General features: G+C 45.7%; 1 protein-coding gene across 2 annotated transcripts in view; it reads right to left on the reverse strand.

Moving 5' to 3' along the window:
• Positions 1 to 14589, reverse strand: part of LGR4 (leucine rich repeat containing G protein-coupled receptor 4) — a 103496-nt gene that overhangs the window by 69253 nt on the left and 19654 nt on the right. The gene's annotated exons all lie outside the window — the stretch shown is intronic.

The following is a 14589-nucleotide window of genomic DNA, read 5'->3' on the forward strand; positions in this document are numbered from 1 at the left end:
ACCTGGGAAAATTACATGTGTTTAAAACTTATGAACATTAGGGATGTAACCCAGGCCCAGAGGTCAGGTGCTGCCATCAGGACCTCAGTCTGGGCCTCCAGATGTCTTCCATTGATAGTTCTGTTCAAAAACAGCATGCTCGTCTTAGGACGACACACGAACACGACGCCTCCCTCCTGAGCAGAGGGTGCCCTTAATTTTAACTTTCAGAGTGGCAGTTGCAACCCTAAACAGCAGCGGTTTCTGGCTACATCAAGCTCCGAAGAAAGCTGGGATAACCTGAACAGAACAGCCACAGTTAAAACCCAAACAGTCCTGAGAAGCTCAAATGTTTTGGTTAAGAGCCTCAATTTAGGTGGCTGCATGGATTACTACAAGACTTGTTAGTAAGATCTGGAAGGGGGCCTGGGTTTTGGATTAGACAGCCATGTAAGAATCTAGCGGCAGTGTGGGTGAAGCCAGCACTAACAGAATGTGCTTGGAATAGATACAAAGGCCACAACATGTACTAGAGGAGAGAACAAGAAAGAATGAACTTGTGTTGGTTGCTTATCTATCCAAAGCAGTAGAAGGACTAGGGGGCATTCCATGAAGTTAGCAAGTAGCACATTTAAGACTAATCAGAGAAATTTCTTTCACTCACACAATAAAGCTATGGAAATTGTTGCCAGAGGATGTGGTTAGTGCAGTTAGTTTAGCTGGGTTTAAAAAAGGTTTGGATAAGTTCTTGGAGAAGTCCATTAACAGGTATTAATGAAGTTTACTTAGGGAATAGCCACTGCTATTAATTGCATCAGTAGCATGGGATCTTCTTAGTGTTTGGGTACTTGCCAGGTCCTTGTGGCCTGGTTTGGCCTCTGTTGGAAACAGGATGCTGGGCTTGATGGACCCTTGGTCTGACCCAGCATGGTAATTTATGTTCCTTATAACCAGAGCAAGATAACTAGGAAGACCAGGTGGGCCAACTGGTATTTTTCTACCATTATTTACTATAGAGTAAATATAAAAAAAATATAAAGTTTAAAAGATTGGGCTCAGTACTTCACTTAAGTTCAGGTGAATTTTTCATTGAACTTAAGCGCTTAAGTTTTCAGATAAAAGTTTAAGATTTAGGCCTGCAAATTGACTATATTTAGACACCCAAGTCCCTAGGACTAAAAACCACTGGGTGCCTATATTCCACCCCCCCCCCCCCCCCCCCCAGCTGTCCAGCCTTAATCAGTTTTCAAAAAGGGGCTAATTTAGACACCTAAACCCTTTGAAAATTGGCATAAATCTATGGAGAGAACATCTATAGGGATGGGATGTGCTCTCCCAGGAGGGATACAGGCTGCAGCCTGGCCCTAATTGGACAGGGGACGTCCCTTTTGCCTCTGCTGCGGTTAAATTTAAAAAACTGGACATTCAGTCACACTTAACCGCTTAAACACAAACTAATATCCACAAAGTTCAGTTAGAGGAAAAAACTGCTCATGTCACCTGCTAAATACAGAGCTCTTAAGCCCCTGAAGGTGAGAGTGACTTCCAGCTCTCCACACCTAGCTTAGTGGCCTTTTTACTACAGTGTGATACAGCAGTTTTAATATGAGAGTTGCCATGTTGTCCTAATACAGAGCTGTCCAACACCATATTCTATAAACACAAGGGATATCAAAAAGTCTCACCACCACATATACAGCACAGCCATGAACACATGTTCACCCCAAACAGGACCCATGGACAGATACCACCCCCCCTAAACTGCATATAAGTCAAACTCAACGCAACCTTGAGCAACACCTTTTAAACCTATAACTCTTCCTTCACTCTGAGCTGTTCTTTGGTTCTGCATGTGCTTGGGCGTTTTGTGGTGTGGATGGTTTATATGTATAATGCTTTCCTCTTTTATACCTGTCAGTCTGTTTAAAAGAGGAGTGGATCGCTATCTATGCCCTAGTGACAGGACAGCATAGAGCGACCTATCTTACCTGCTCCCTTCACAGATTGACAGGTCGATACTGTAACGTGCGGTTGAAGATTTCCCGTCTGTAACGTGCTGGGAGCGCACAATTCGGACGCGTAAGACGATCCAGCGATACAGTCTCCAGTTTCACGCATCCTTAGTGCTTCTTAAAACAGACGCATAACCCTTTCCGCACGCAGCATGTATATGATATGTAAATGAACGAATTAGCTCTTTAATGAAGGAATTAGCTATTCCCCTCCGATACTGTGACGCGCGCTCAGATTATCTCCTTTGTAACCCGCTATTTTGCTGCGGCCTTAACGTGTTAGTTTACCGCCTACCCTCTACTTGGTGTTAGTGTGGTGTTCGAAAATTAAAACTGGAATAAAGTGTAAAAAATGGGGGTAAAACCGTAAAGTGTAAAAAACATTGCAGCATAAGTTTATATATGTATGTATAAATACCTGTCACTTTCCGAATCCCCCAGGTGTGCGGTCAGAGGCGGCGGTGGGAGCCGGCGGGCAGGTGGGCGCGCATTCATCCAGGCAGAGGGAGCCAGCGGCGAAAGCAGCCTCCGGCTCCCTCTGCCTGGATGAATGCACGGCCCCCGCCGGCAGTGAATGAATGCCCGTGCGATTTCGGCGCTCAAGGCAGTCACATGCCGTGACGTCACGCCTTGAGCGCCGAAATCGCACGGGCATTCATTCACTGCCGGCGGGGGCCGTGCATTCATCCAGGCAGAGGGAGCCAGAGGCCGCTTTCGCCGCCGGCTCCCTCTGCCTGGATGAATGCACGCCCACCCGGCCGCCTTGAGCACCGAAATCGGGAGGAGAGGAGAAGGGAGAAGGGACTACCGTAGCAGGCCCGAGCCTTGCTACTTTTTGGGGGTTTTTTTTGCTTCGGGAGGAGGGGACAGGACTGGGGCTGCACCGGAGACCGGACGGGGCCAGGGCAGGTGAGCGGGGGCTGGGGGAAAGTTTGCCGAGCATCGGGGAACATAATTGTCTACTACCTGGTACCTGTCATTTCAAATGTCATTTGAAATGACATTTGACATGACAGATACCAGCGCGGCCGTGAAGCGTTAGGCCCGCGAACCCAGGATACTGTATAGGCGCTCTGTACAGTAAAATGGGTTGCGCGGGCCTAACGCCTGCCTAAGGCTTCGCAGCCGCGGCATGCATTTGCATGCAATTAGAAGAGAGTATCGAGCGCTAGGTGAAGAGAACTGTGCGTGCGGGGAACGAGGGTGTGCCTAACACTGCCGCACTGTTTCTACCGCGGCCTTAGAGTATCGATCTGTGACACATTCCATTTATAATTAGAAGGAAAAGATTTTAGGAGACTGCCTTGTTCAATATACTCAGCTTTGGAAAAAAAAAAAAAAAGGTTAAGTGTATGACCACTGGGATAATAATTGCCCTCCTCGTTGTTCCACTGACCCCCTAAACACAGCTTCCCAGAGAACAAGCAAGAGTGACATTGCTGTGTACCTTCCTGGTGAGCTGCTGTACTGCAGCTCTTCCATCCCCGAGCACCATAAAACCTTTAGACATGAAAAAAACCAAACCAAACAAAAACCAGAAGTAACAAACTTAGAGCAAGTCAATATTGAATGCAAAAGCCAACTGAATTCTCTGCCATAAGACCTTAAGAAAAGAAACTTGGTCACATCCTTTATAAAGCTTGGCTCTTCACGACTGCCTCCAATTAGCTGATTGTTTTGGAATAAAAATCTTTCAAAAAAAAAGAAAAAAAAGATAAATAAAAGCCACTCTGTCCCCATTACAACAGATTGGCTACAAAATACCTTAATGTTCATAGAAACCCTTCTCAATATATGCTTATGGATAAGAGGGAACGAGTCGCTCATTTTATGGCAATTTGCTGAATTTATATTGCTGTACCTAGATCTAAATACTCCAGATGTCCATTTACCCTCTGCTCTTAATGCACAAGCAAAATGTTAAAGTCACTTAAATCCCACAATCATCTTAATCTCTACTTCTTCTCCCCCCCCCCTCTTAAAAGCACATTCAGCTATATGCAAAACCCATCCACAAGCTCCCTATAGGGACACGTAAGAAAAGCCTTTGTAATTTGATTTAATTTTGTTTTGTTTTTTTGTTATTAAACTTTATCATTTGTCTTTTCCTGTTCAGTCCTGCTGGCACTTACAGCTGCCACATCTGCAGTTTTCCTCAAACACATCCTGTAGCACAGAAAAGGCAGAGAGGCTAAAGAACCAGACAAGTCCACAAAGAGAAATAAGTGGCCATATTTGCAACAGATCCTCAATTTAAAGTTTTGCAAAGTAAAATTTCCTGCTACTGCTCGGTACCCTGGCAGAGGGAAAAAATGGCTAGAAACTTAATCCCGGAGGCAGAGAATCACTGTGCTTCATGCAAATTCTGCCCAAATTCAACATGAACGGAACTGTTGCTTTAAGATCCCCCCAACACCAATAAACGTTTCCCAAGCCTTGTGATCGCACCACTCCACTGCCAAACTCATTATGTTGGCTTCCAGTTGAGCAAAGGGAGCAGTTTCAGATCACAACATTAATGCATAAGGACCTAAGCAATGACACTCCTGGCCTTATCAGCTTTAGACTGAAAATGTATCGTCCTTCGAGGAACTTCAGATCAGAAAGTCCATGCCTGCCTGATGTTCCCCGTCACTGGATTATCTGACTCTCTGAATTAAGAGATGGGCTTTTTTTTTTGTTACGGGTCCAATGTTATGGTACTGTCCCCCCAGCTGCATTGAAGGAAGGTCAGTATAAAATATTTAGGAAGCAGCCGAAGGCCCCACTTGTTTAGAGAGGTTTATTATGCAGTTTGATGGCAATTCTGTAGGCAGCTTTTGTATTTTTCCACTACTGTACTATTGTGATGTCACCTACTTAGCTGTATTTGTTCAGCTATCATCTGTTTTTATATTAAGTTGGTTTCATTTTATTCATGTATGCTTTATTGTAAGCCATGTAGGACACTGAATATACTTGTGTATACATTTTTTACATAAATCAACCAACACATCACTGCACCCTCAAAGCACCCAGCTGCTTGGAGAAAGTGTGTCAAATCACAAGAGGGCGAGTGGAAAGGAAGGAGCGTCATCTCAAAGCTCACATCGCACCCAGCATTAAGGATCCAAAAGCAGCATCCCAGGAAACAGACACACCCCCACGGACTAGGCCAGACTACCACCAAATCTCCAGTCTTTCAAAGTCACCCCCTGCTTAACTTGTCACATTCTACTAGTGGGCAAAGGGAACAGAAGGCCATGAGCAACGGACGACTAGCAGAGAACGTTCAAAAAAAGAGTAAGCAAGAAGAGATGAATTCTGAATGACCATAAGTAAAGCTGTGGTCGTTAAACGTTAGGGAGCAAGAAATCAGACCGTATTCTAATGTTTCTTTAACATAGGCCTGCCTTACAGCATAAATATATTACACAGGGAAGTTTGATGCATTTTACTAGATATGGCTGCTAACCAGTCTGCTTAATTTCACCAACACTGCAACTGTTGAAGCAATAAATAAGAGGCTTGATGAAATAAAGAGCTGGAGGCAAGCAAGACTTCTGGAGCTGCTGACGAGCGTCAGGGAGGGGCATGCCTTCCGCTCTACCGCAGTCAGATCCTCTGCAAAACCTATAAAAGTCCTGGAGCGGAGAGCTTTAAGGGGGGGGGGGGGGATTTCATTTTTAGTCTGCAAACAGATGCAGACAAGTAGCAAGTACTTACACGATAAGTATGCAGGCCAACTTCTCTTTAAAACCAACAGCAAGAGCAGCAAACATAGGTCAACAATTGTGCTGAAGGAGGCGCTTAATTACATTTGTTCCTACTTTTAAACCATTTCTCCTGGGGCAGCGCTCCCATTTCCTGAACCTCAACAGTTGTGGTGAAAGCCTTCTCAGAGTCTGAATCAGCAGACTCTTAATTGGAAGGGCAACAGTAGATTCTTGGCAATGATAAGACCAGGTTAAAATGGGTAGGAACGCCAAGGGGACTATTTACTAAGCTGTGCATGGTTTTACCACAAGCAAGTCCCACGAGATTTACTGAACTGTGGTACGTGAGTGTGTTGCAGCGGCTGTGAAGTTACACGTGCTCCTGGCCTATAGCAATGGATGCTCAGGGCCCCCGATCTTTAAAAAAGGGCAGGTGGCCTCAATGTCATGTCCGCCCCATCTCACTCTCCCCCCTGCCCCCTTCTACTCCAAATACCCCATTCATTTTAATGGCTTCCCCTGGGAACCCAAGCTGGCCTAATCCCAACAGCTGATGAGGCCAGATAGAGCGGGCCTGGCGATGTGCAAGCTGTGCCCACACACAAGGAGCCGCCTGCTCAGAGGGACACCCCCACCCCAGGGTGACACCTGACCTAGCACTGGCTAGGTGAATTATGCAACTGGTAGAAACCGTATTCCATCTTCTCTATCATTTAAGCAGCTTTTACAAAATGTTTTAGATTTTATCTGGTTCTACCGTAAAGTACTGCAGCCAGAGATAGAAAGGGCTCTCATGTCTGCATTCAGAGTTCCAGCTGCTCGCCATTGCACTCTTGCAGCTGGCAATCCACCTACAAAATCTGTATTTTTAACTTTATAAAAAGCATGAAACTGACCCACTGCACGTAACTAAGAGCTTGATATTCCAACGACCTACGCACCTGGGCTGGAATTTCAAAATATTCCTAGGCTCGCTACCTAAAATGTAGACACCTTAAAGGGGGCTTGATCAGGGGCAGGGTAGAAATGTAGGGGGGCTGTGACAATTTCTAGCACCGGACACCTACATTTAGGAGCCTTAAGTTCACATTTCATGGTGTTCATTTAGGTGCCCTATATTCACCTTAAATGCCTGAATACAGGGGCCAAGCCCTTGCTGAATACTTGTGCTATAAAAATCTCGGGGCTTCAGTTCCTAGCGCAAGTTTGATAAAAAGTCAGGATCTCAAGCAAGGGGGTCCAGCAAGCACAGCCTGGTGGCCAGGCTTGCCAGAACTCCTAGCTGAGAGCACTTAAAATGAAAATAAAGTAATGCCAGACGTGACCATCGCACCTTGTGGCACTGACCTTTAGCACCTGACTAATAAAAAGCCCTTATCCACCAGGAGCACAAATTGCTAGGAAGACTCCACACGCCCTTCCTGCTGTGAGAGAATGTCAGGCGTACAGACAGCTTTACAAGGCAATTTTATGGAAGAAATAACGCAATGGGGCTGCTGCTTCTGTTGTACTCTAAAAGCACCACCCCCACCCCTTCTCTGGAGGTTTGCTGCTGGTGCCACCTCTGGAACAGCTGTGCCAGCCAAGAGCGCCAGACTGCAGGATACTTTGCACTTTCGTTATCATCCCCAATAGCCAGCATTTCAAGGAGCAGCGGGCTGTGAACCGGGAAATCCAGGGCTCAGATCTCTCAGGTGCTCCCTGGGCAAGTCACTACCCCCCTCTCACTGCCTCAGGTACAAGTACTTAGGGCGTTATTTACTGAGGGGCTGCCCCTGCTGTGTGCGCATGGGAAAATAACTGCTAAATAGGGCCCTCAGATCGTGAACCCCAAGGAAAGGCCTATCCTGCCTGAATGTAACCTCCCATGAAATAGCTGAAAGATGGAATAGAAATGATTGCGTCAAAAAATGGCAATGTAAATGTGAAAATAAGTTGCTTAGGAGGCCAATATTCAAAAGGAAACTAGAAGGGATCAAAGGTATTTAGCCAGATAAAGTTAAAATTTGCCGCTAGGACGATAGACAAACTTCTACAATGAAAAGCCCACAGTACTACACTGTCCCAACAACCTGTTTTAGCCCAAAAGCTCACAGTATGCTCCTCCCTCTATTCCCCCCCCCCAAAAAAAACACTGATAAAACATGACAGCACGAAGGGGATCTTGGGAGTGCTGGCTGCTGGTAAATCTGCAAATTCTTTCACACTTCTGAATGCCTTGTGAAGTCTCGTTTCTTGTACTAAGTAAGCCTGCTGTACAGCACTAGCAGTGCCTGCCAAATAGCTCGACACGCAGGGCATCCTGAAAAACCAGGTCCAGTGCTTTCCTACTTGAGCAGGATCCACCGCACCACCTGTACCTGACACCAGCCTTGCAGTGGTACCTCCTGTACCTGGCCAAGGAATTAAGAAATAGGAAAACATGCAGCGGCTTGCTGTTACAAATGAGCTTTGGACCACAGCCACAAAAGCAGCTACGGACTGGATTACAGGAGGGGGAAAAAAAAAAAAGCAAAGGGGGCTACGGTTTTGTCCATCCAGACTCCTGATCTCATCAGCAGACAGCCCCTTCTCCCTGAAGTCGCGTTTTGCTTTTTTTATTGCAAAGTTTCACAGAAAACATTTCTGCAAAGCACAGAGAATCATCAAGTTTCAACAGAGTGCCTTTTAAAATCCTGTACAGCCCTCTCTGCTCTCTAAGCAAGCTCAACCTGTTTGCTGACAAGAGGATAATGCTCGTTTGGTGCTTGTACTACTGGGCCTCTGCCATCAAATTTTATTTTATCTGCCAGGAAAAAAGAAGGATTAAACTAACTAGCTAAAATATGAATAAAGTTCTCCTCACATTACATGCAATTTGTATGAATGCCACTACTTTTCTGTCTGCTAGCAGGGTGTCCCAGGCTGTACAATTTGCACCCACACCACAAAATCAAGTGCAATATAATTTATTTTTTTACATGAATACATGCATTTTAAACACCTTGCACATCCATTTGTTTAAAAGAAAACGCTTCCTGCAAATATAGAAACTACCAGATACCTTTTGGACAAAATGGATAGTGGGGTGCTCTATGGATAGTGAGGGCCAGAACAACGCAGCCACACCACCACTTCACCTACTGCAGGCAAATAGGGACGATTAAGAGGCATCCTTTAGAGAAAAAAAAAATATTCACCTCCTGCAAGTTATTGTGCAAATGGTTCAGTGTTACGGCAAATCTTAAATAATTTAGTTTTGGGGCGTTCAAGGAAGAAGAATTTTAAAAATAAAGTGTTGCCTATATCAATGTCTTTAAAAAAAGAAAGTCAACATTTCTTCTCTCAGGACAAAAAAGGAAAGGAAATCAAGACTAAGACCAAACAGCACTATGAACAAGCTCGCTGTAGCTTTTAAAACATGAGGAAAAAACAAACAAAAAACTTCAAACCTACATTTCAATATAATTTAGCAAAAAGCAACAGGACTGAGTTTTAAATCAGCAACAATAGCCATCGATCTAAAACTGGCCCCAAATTGGCAGCTGTCAAGAAAGGACCCCCCCCCCCCCAAAAAAAAAAGAGCCACAGAAGGACCTTCCATCTCCCTGGTTCCCATTTTTGGTGTAAACCCTATACACAGACAGGGATATTTCTAACCAGCAAAAAGATATGGAAAGTGGATTTTAAAAATAAGGGAAGGGTCTTCAAGAATATCCTCTCGTTATGGGGTCTACTTACACGATACGGGACTGAAGGAGGTCAGGCGTTTCCACCCGCCGTATAAACTGCCGAGGAGGGAACCTGTGCACCAGGGTGGATGTTTAGCAAGTACGTGATTTATTGTCCTCTTGGCCTTAAAATAAAAATGGGGTTTGAATATCATCCAAAAAAAAAAAAAAGCACACTAGTTGCAACTCATGGGCAAGCAGATCTACATAGAAATTATACAACATCTAAAGCCAAATGGCCTGTGGGGCTGAATGGTTTCCAGGAGGAATAACCCACCATTAGCAGCAAATGATTAGAAATTGCTTACCAAAAGTAAAAATTTGTCAAGCAGTACTGGTAAAGCCAAATTAAAGGGTTGTTTTGTTTTTTTTTTAAAGCAATCTGAGCTATTCAAAAAATCTTCCTGCTACTTTAGAAAATGTTTCTCATGCCAGTTATTCCACAACCTCACCCCGAAGGGTCGGCGCCCACACCCTTGAAAGTCAGCTCCGCGAGGGAGAGCGCGCCTGCGGGCAGACGTGAAGTAAAGCCAAAACGCTCACCCGCCTGCAAGGTTCCGGCTATCCCCGCCTCTACTGGAGCTCGGCTAAGCGTGGCCTTCGAGGTCATTCTTTCAAAACCCCTCTTTACTTTTAAAAGTCCAGTCACAATCGTGTTTATCAAGGGAGGGAGCAAATGGTTAGAAGAAAAAAAAATTCAAACCAGCCTGCCTGACTTTCTGCTTGCATGGTAGCAATGTTTGCAGAACGCTACATTTAAGGTTTAGGGGAGAATGGCTCCCTAGAACGTTTTCATAAAAACACAGTCCTCTTCGGAGAGAAATCCTTTACCACAATTAGAGATCCTGCTGGCTGCCTTATAAAAGTGAGTACATGTTCACTTTAAGATGTATGCTTTTCCTGGAGTCTGTTACCAAATATATCTTGGATTCCAGCCTCCAACTGCTTAAACAAACAGCCATAATGATATAGAAGTGCCTGAAATAACAGAGGGCACCGAGGCCAGATGGAAGAGGCAGGGAGACTGCATGGACTCTCATCTCTTCCCATTCCACTCGCATGCACGTGCGTAGCCCACTCCATAACCTTCAGCTAGTGGGGATTCGGATGCGGCTCCAAAAGCACCTTTACGGCCAGCTGCTCGAGCCACGACTATCCAAGTGTCCCAACAGGGGAACATCTGAGCCTGTTGTATGGAACAATATTCCCCCGCCTTCACTGACATGTGAACATAGGAATACTTCCCATCCCAGTCATGGTAGTGGGGCCCTAAATAAAGCCCACAACTGCTCTATTGCTACTGCAGGATAACTGCTGGATCCTCCATCAAGGGCAGCTGGGGGGGGGGGGGGGGGAGCTGCTACAGGTAAGTGAGCAGCACTGCTCTGGGTCCTCCGGCTGGGAGAGGACCGCAGAGACAAGAGGTGAATGGAAGTTACTGCAGGCCAGAGGTGCACAGTTTTTTGTTTTTGCTTTTTAAGCAGCCAGAAGTTGCCGACATGGGGCAGGTGACCTCATTAGCCCCGCTCTGAGGACAGGCCCTGTTCAAGGCAGTTACTGTGATTTGTCCTTGATGTGCCACTATCCCCTGCATCAAGCTAGATCAAGCGCAGGAAACTAAGTGTGGGTCGAGCTGGGACTTGCTTCAGAGCATTTACTCACAGGTTAGCTAAGGAAGAAAGAAAAAAAAAAATGAACTGCTACAGAGCCACCTGAATTAGGTTTAAAAATAAAAAGTCTTTATCACCCCAATTTTTTGCCAGGAACTTCCCACTTGACCTAAAGTGTCAATGCTTACGAGACTCATGAATATATAAGCAGGGGTGGTTACCTGTTTATGGATTGCCCCTTTGTCTCAGTGGTTAAGGACACTGAAAGCAGCGTGCTTATCCCCTCCATCCCAGCCACTACTGGGCGAACAGGGACCACCACGGTAATAGCAGTCATTTTCCCTCCCGGACAACATTTCAGCCGACCATCGCATGGTGGACTGAGCCCCAGGGGACCAGTCAAAATTCTTTATATTCCGTGGCACCACAGGAAAGCAAGGCTCCATCTTTCATCCACCATCAGATCTAAACAGATCTAGGATTAACAGAGTGACAAGATGCAGTAGCAAAGCCTAAAACTGCTCTGGTTACAGGCATAATATCCATAACAGCTGCACTGTGACACTCACTGTGTGGTTAAACCAGTTGTGCACAAACCCAATGTACATTCTCGGAAGAACTATTTCAGGCAGCTCTGGACGACTCCATTATCCTGCGGTCAAATACCGCACTGTCTGCATTTACCTACTCCAGAAAGCAGTTTGAAATGCATTCCACGCAAGCTGCACATGCACTTGAAACCCAAATTGAAGCAAGTTAGGTATTGAAAAAAAAGGTATAGTGGACAGCCAAGTGTCCATCTGTATGCGCCACTCAGTTTGTGACAACAAATATCAGTTTTCTGTCACCTGCAAGAGCTCGTGCTATCATCCACTCACAGAATAAAATTTATTCAGAGTAAAAGCAAAAAAACCTTTTATTCTCCTCCATGTCCTCCAGAAGCTGGCAATTCACAGAAATCCAGACCCAAGCTATGATTAAATCGTTACCACCAGCTAAATGTTCTCCTCTGGTTTTAAAAAAGGGCCCATTTCAGGATTTATAAGAGGCCTGCTGGAATCACTTGGAACGTGTGGAACGATACGGACATTTCCCTTCGCAAGAGGGTAGATGGAAGTCTGCTGCCAGATCTTTGCCTGGCACGCTGCACGTTACCGGGTTTCCATTTCAAAACCGACATGGACCTGTTTTATTAATTAAATGATGGTGGAATCATTCCCTTTCCTGGCCTCTCACACCTCAGAAACAGCACCAGAACCAGCACAAGACGACGGGCGGTGAACTAAGCAGAAGTGTGCAGACACAGCAGATCTCGTGGTATCTGAAAGAGTGCACGTAAAATCCCAACAGTCAGGCTGATGCAATCCCATGCACCGCAGCTAGCCCAGGGCTTAACCTGCGATCGGATGGGTGCCCATAACCCCTCCCCCCCCTGATGAGATACAGGGATTAGCACAATCCAAATCACGGCACAGCTAACGATCATCACAATTAAGTTCCATTTAGATGAGGCTATCAGCTAATACCCACGATTTAATAAAAAAAAAAAAAAAATTTCCCCCACGTGGCCAATGCACCCATTGCAATGTGGCAAATGTTATGCCCACATGAGGCTGGCGTGACGGTATGCTGCGCTGAAGGGCTCATTGATAAACAAAACATCCTGCTCTGTGATTGCACCTATTGCAATCACCACAATACTAAGTAAGAGGAACCACACAGATTCAGGTTAAAAAAAAACAACCAAGCACGTCTTGGGAAAAAAAAAAAAATTCTGGGGGCCCAATATACATGCAAAAGCTAAGCAGCCCAGGCCGTATATTTTGTGCCGGCAGCATGAGAAAACGGACGCTTGGATTGAATGTCCGTTTTCCCAACCTGCACCAGCTGCCACCTCTCCTGGGTGCCTGATGCAGAGGCGCTAGGGATGCACAATTTTCCTTAGTGCCTCCCTTTTTAACGCAACCCCTCATTTAAATATGGTATCGTGGGCCCAGGAGAAGTAGCTGGGTGTGCGCATTAGGAGAGTGGGTGCTCAACACTGTGCATAGAAAACTGGTGCTCAAATATCACACTGGTCTTACTGTTTGGATGCTCTAGCAGGTAACATCGCCCACAAAATCTGACAGTTGGGAAGCTCTGCACAAAGAATTTCTGTAACCTCACTTTGCTAAATCTCCTCCCTTTCAGGTCAGGATGCTCAATAAAAATACAATTTTGAAATACAGCATCTACATGTGATAAGCGCTATTAGCTTAGCACTGGTTTGGACATGCTAATCCCATTACTGCATGGGAACTTGTTCTAGTGCATCCAAAACTAGCATCAAGCTGTGCACTAAGCTGAGCGCACTATATTGCGCTGGCCCCCTGAGAGTGCCAAGTGACACTGGAACATGTTAACTGTAGAAAAATAACACGGGTATTTTAAATTGTTCCACTCTTCTCTCCATCTCTAAAACAAACCTTGCCGAAGGAATGAGCAGAACATGGAGGTTCTGTGATGCTCCTCCTGCCCGAGCCAACCACAGTGATTGAGGGGATAAGGGAAGCACAAGAGCGCATGCTCCTATACTTAAGACTAGCCTGCAGTACCCAATTTTGCAGGAGACTCCTTTTTCCTTTGGCTTCCTGGTCACGGGGACATTGCCCAGAGCTGAGCTATGTCCCCACCCGCTTGCCTCCTTTCCTGTATTATGATTGGATGAGATGGGGAGAGGAGGCGGGGCACAGCCCTGAGTGGTTCCACAGAACTCAGCAGCAATGGCCTTCTGGGTCCTTCCCCCTCCCTCACTAAGTGCTGGGCCAAGACCCAAGACAGGGGGGAGCTGCAGCGACCCAGCAGGAGAAAGACAGCCAAATCACAGGGTGAGGAAAGGGGAGAGAGAGAGAAAAGGACAGGGAACGATGAGACATGGAGAGCAAGGGAGGAAAGGTCACAGGGAAGGAGTGACACAGGAGGAAAGGAGATAAGGAAAGAGGAAGGCAAAAAACCAAGAGCATAGGAGAGGGAGGGCAGCACAAGAGGCATGCAGAGAGGAGGGGGAGAGCATAGTGAGACAGGTGGCACAAAGGAGAGCAAATGCTGTAACAGAGCAAGCTGTGTTTTTATGGGGGAAGTATGGAGATGGTGTATATATGAAAAGCTTTAGTTGTGATAGAGGGCAAAACTGCATGAGAGAGGCTGTGGCTGATGTGTTTGAGGATAGTTGAAACATTTTATAAAACAAAGTATATTGAGGGAGGAGGTGCTTGAAAGCCAAGTAATGAATGGATCGACAACTGACCATAATCTGCAATCTCCCCTGTCCCCACTCCCAAAGCATGAAGTTTAGTAGGGTGTCCAGTTATAGTCCATGGAAGAGTTGGCCACCATACGCACCCCCATAGTATAATTTGTGTGGTTCTGCCCTACAAAAATTTAGAGACCTCCACTTCAGCCCTCAAGATCTTGCCGGCATGGATGGAAGAGAGGTTTATCCACGATGGCCAACAGAAGATAGCTACCTTTTTGTGTCAAAACAGAATAAAGTTTGGTGTTTGGCCTCCTGATAATTTCTGCAAATTTTTTTTTAATAAGGTGG

This window comes from Rhinatrema bivittatum, chromosome 17 (assembly GCF_901001135.1).
Source record: "Rhinatrema bivittatum chromosome 17, aRhiBiv1.1, whole genome shotgun sequence".
Classification (NCBI taxonomy): domain Eukaryota; kingdom Metazoa; phylum Chordata; class Amphibia; order Gymnophiona; family Rhinatrematidae; genus Rhinatrema; species Rhinatrema bivittatum.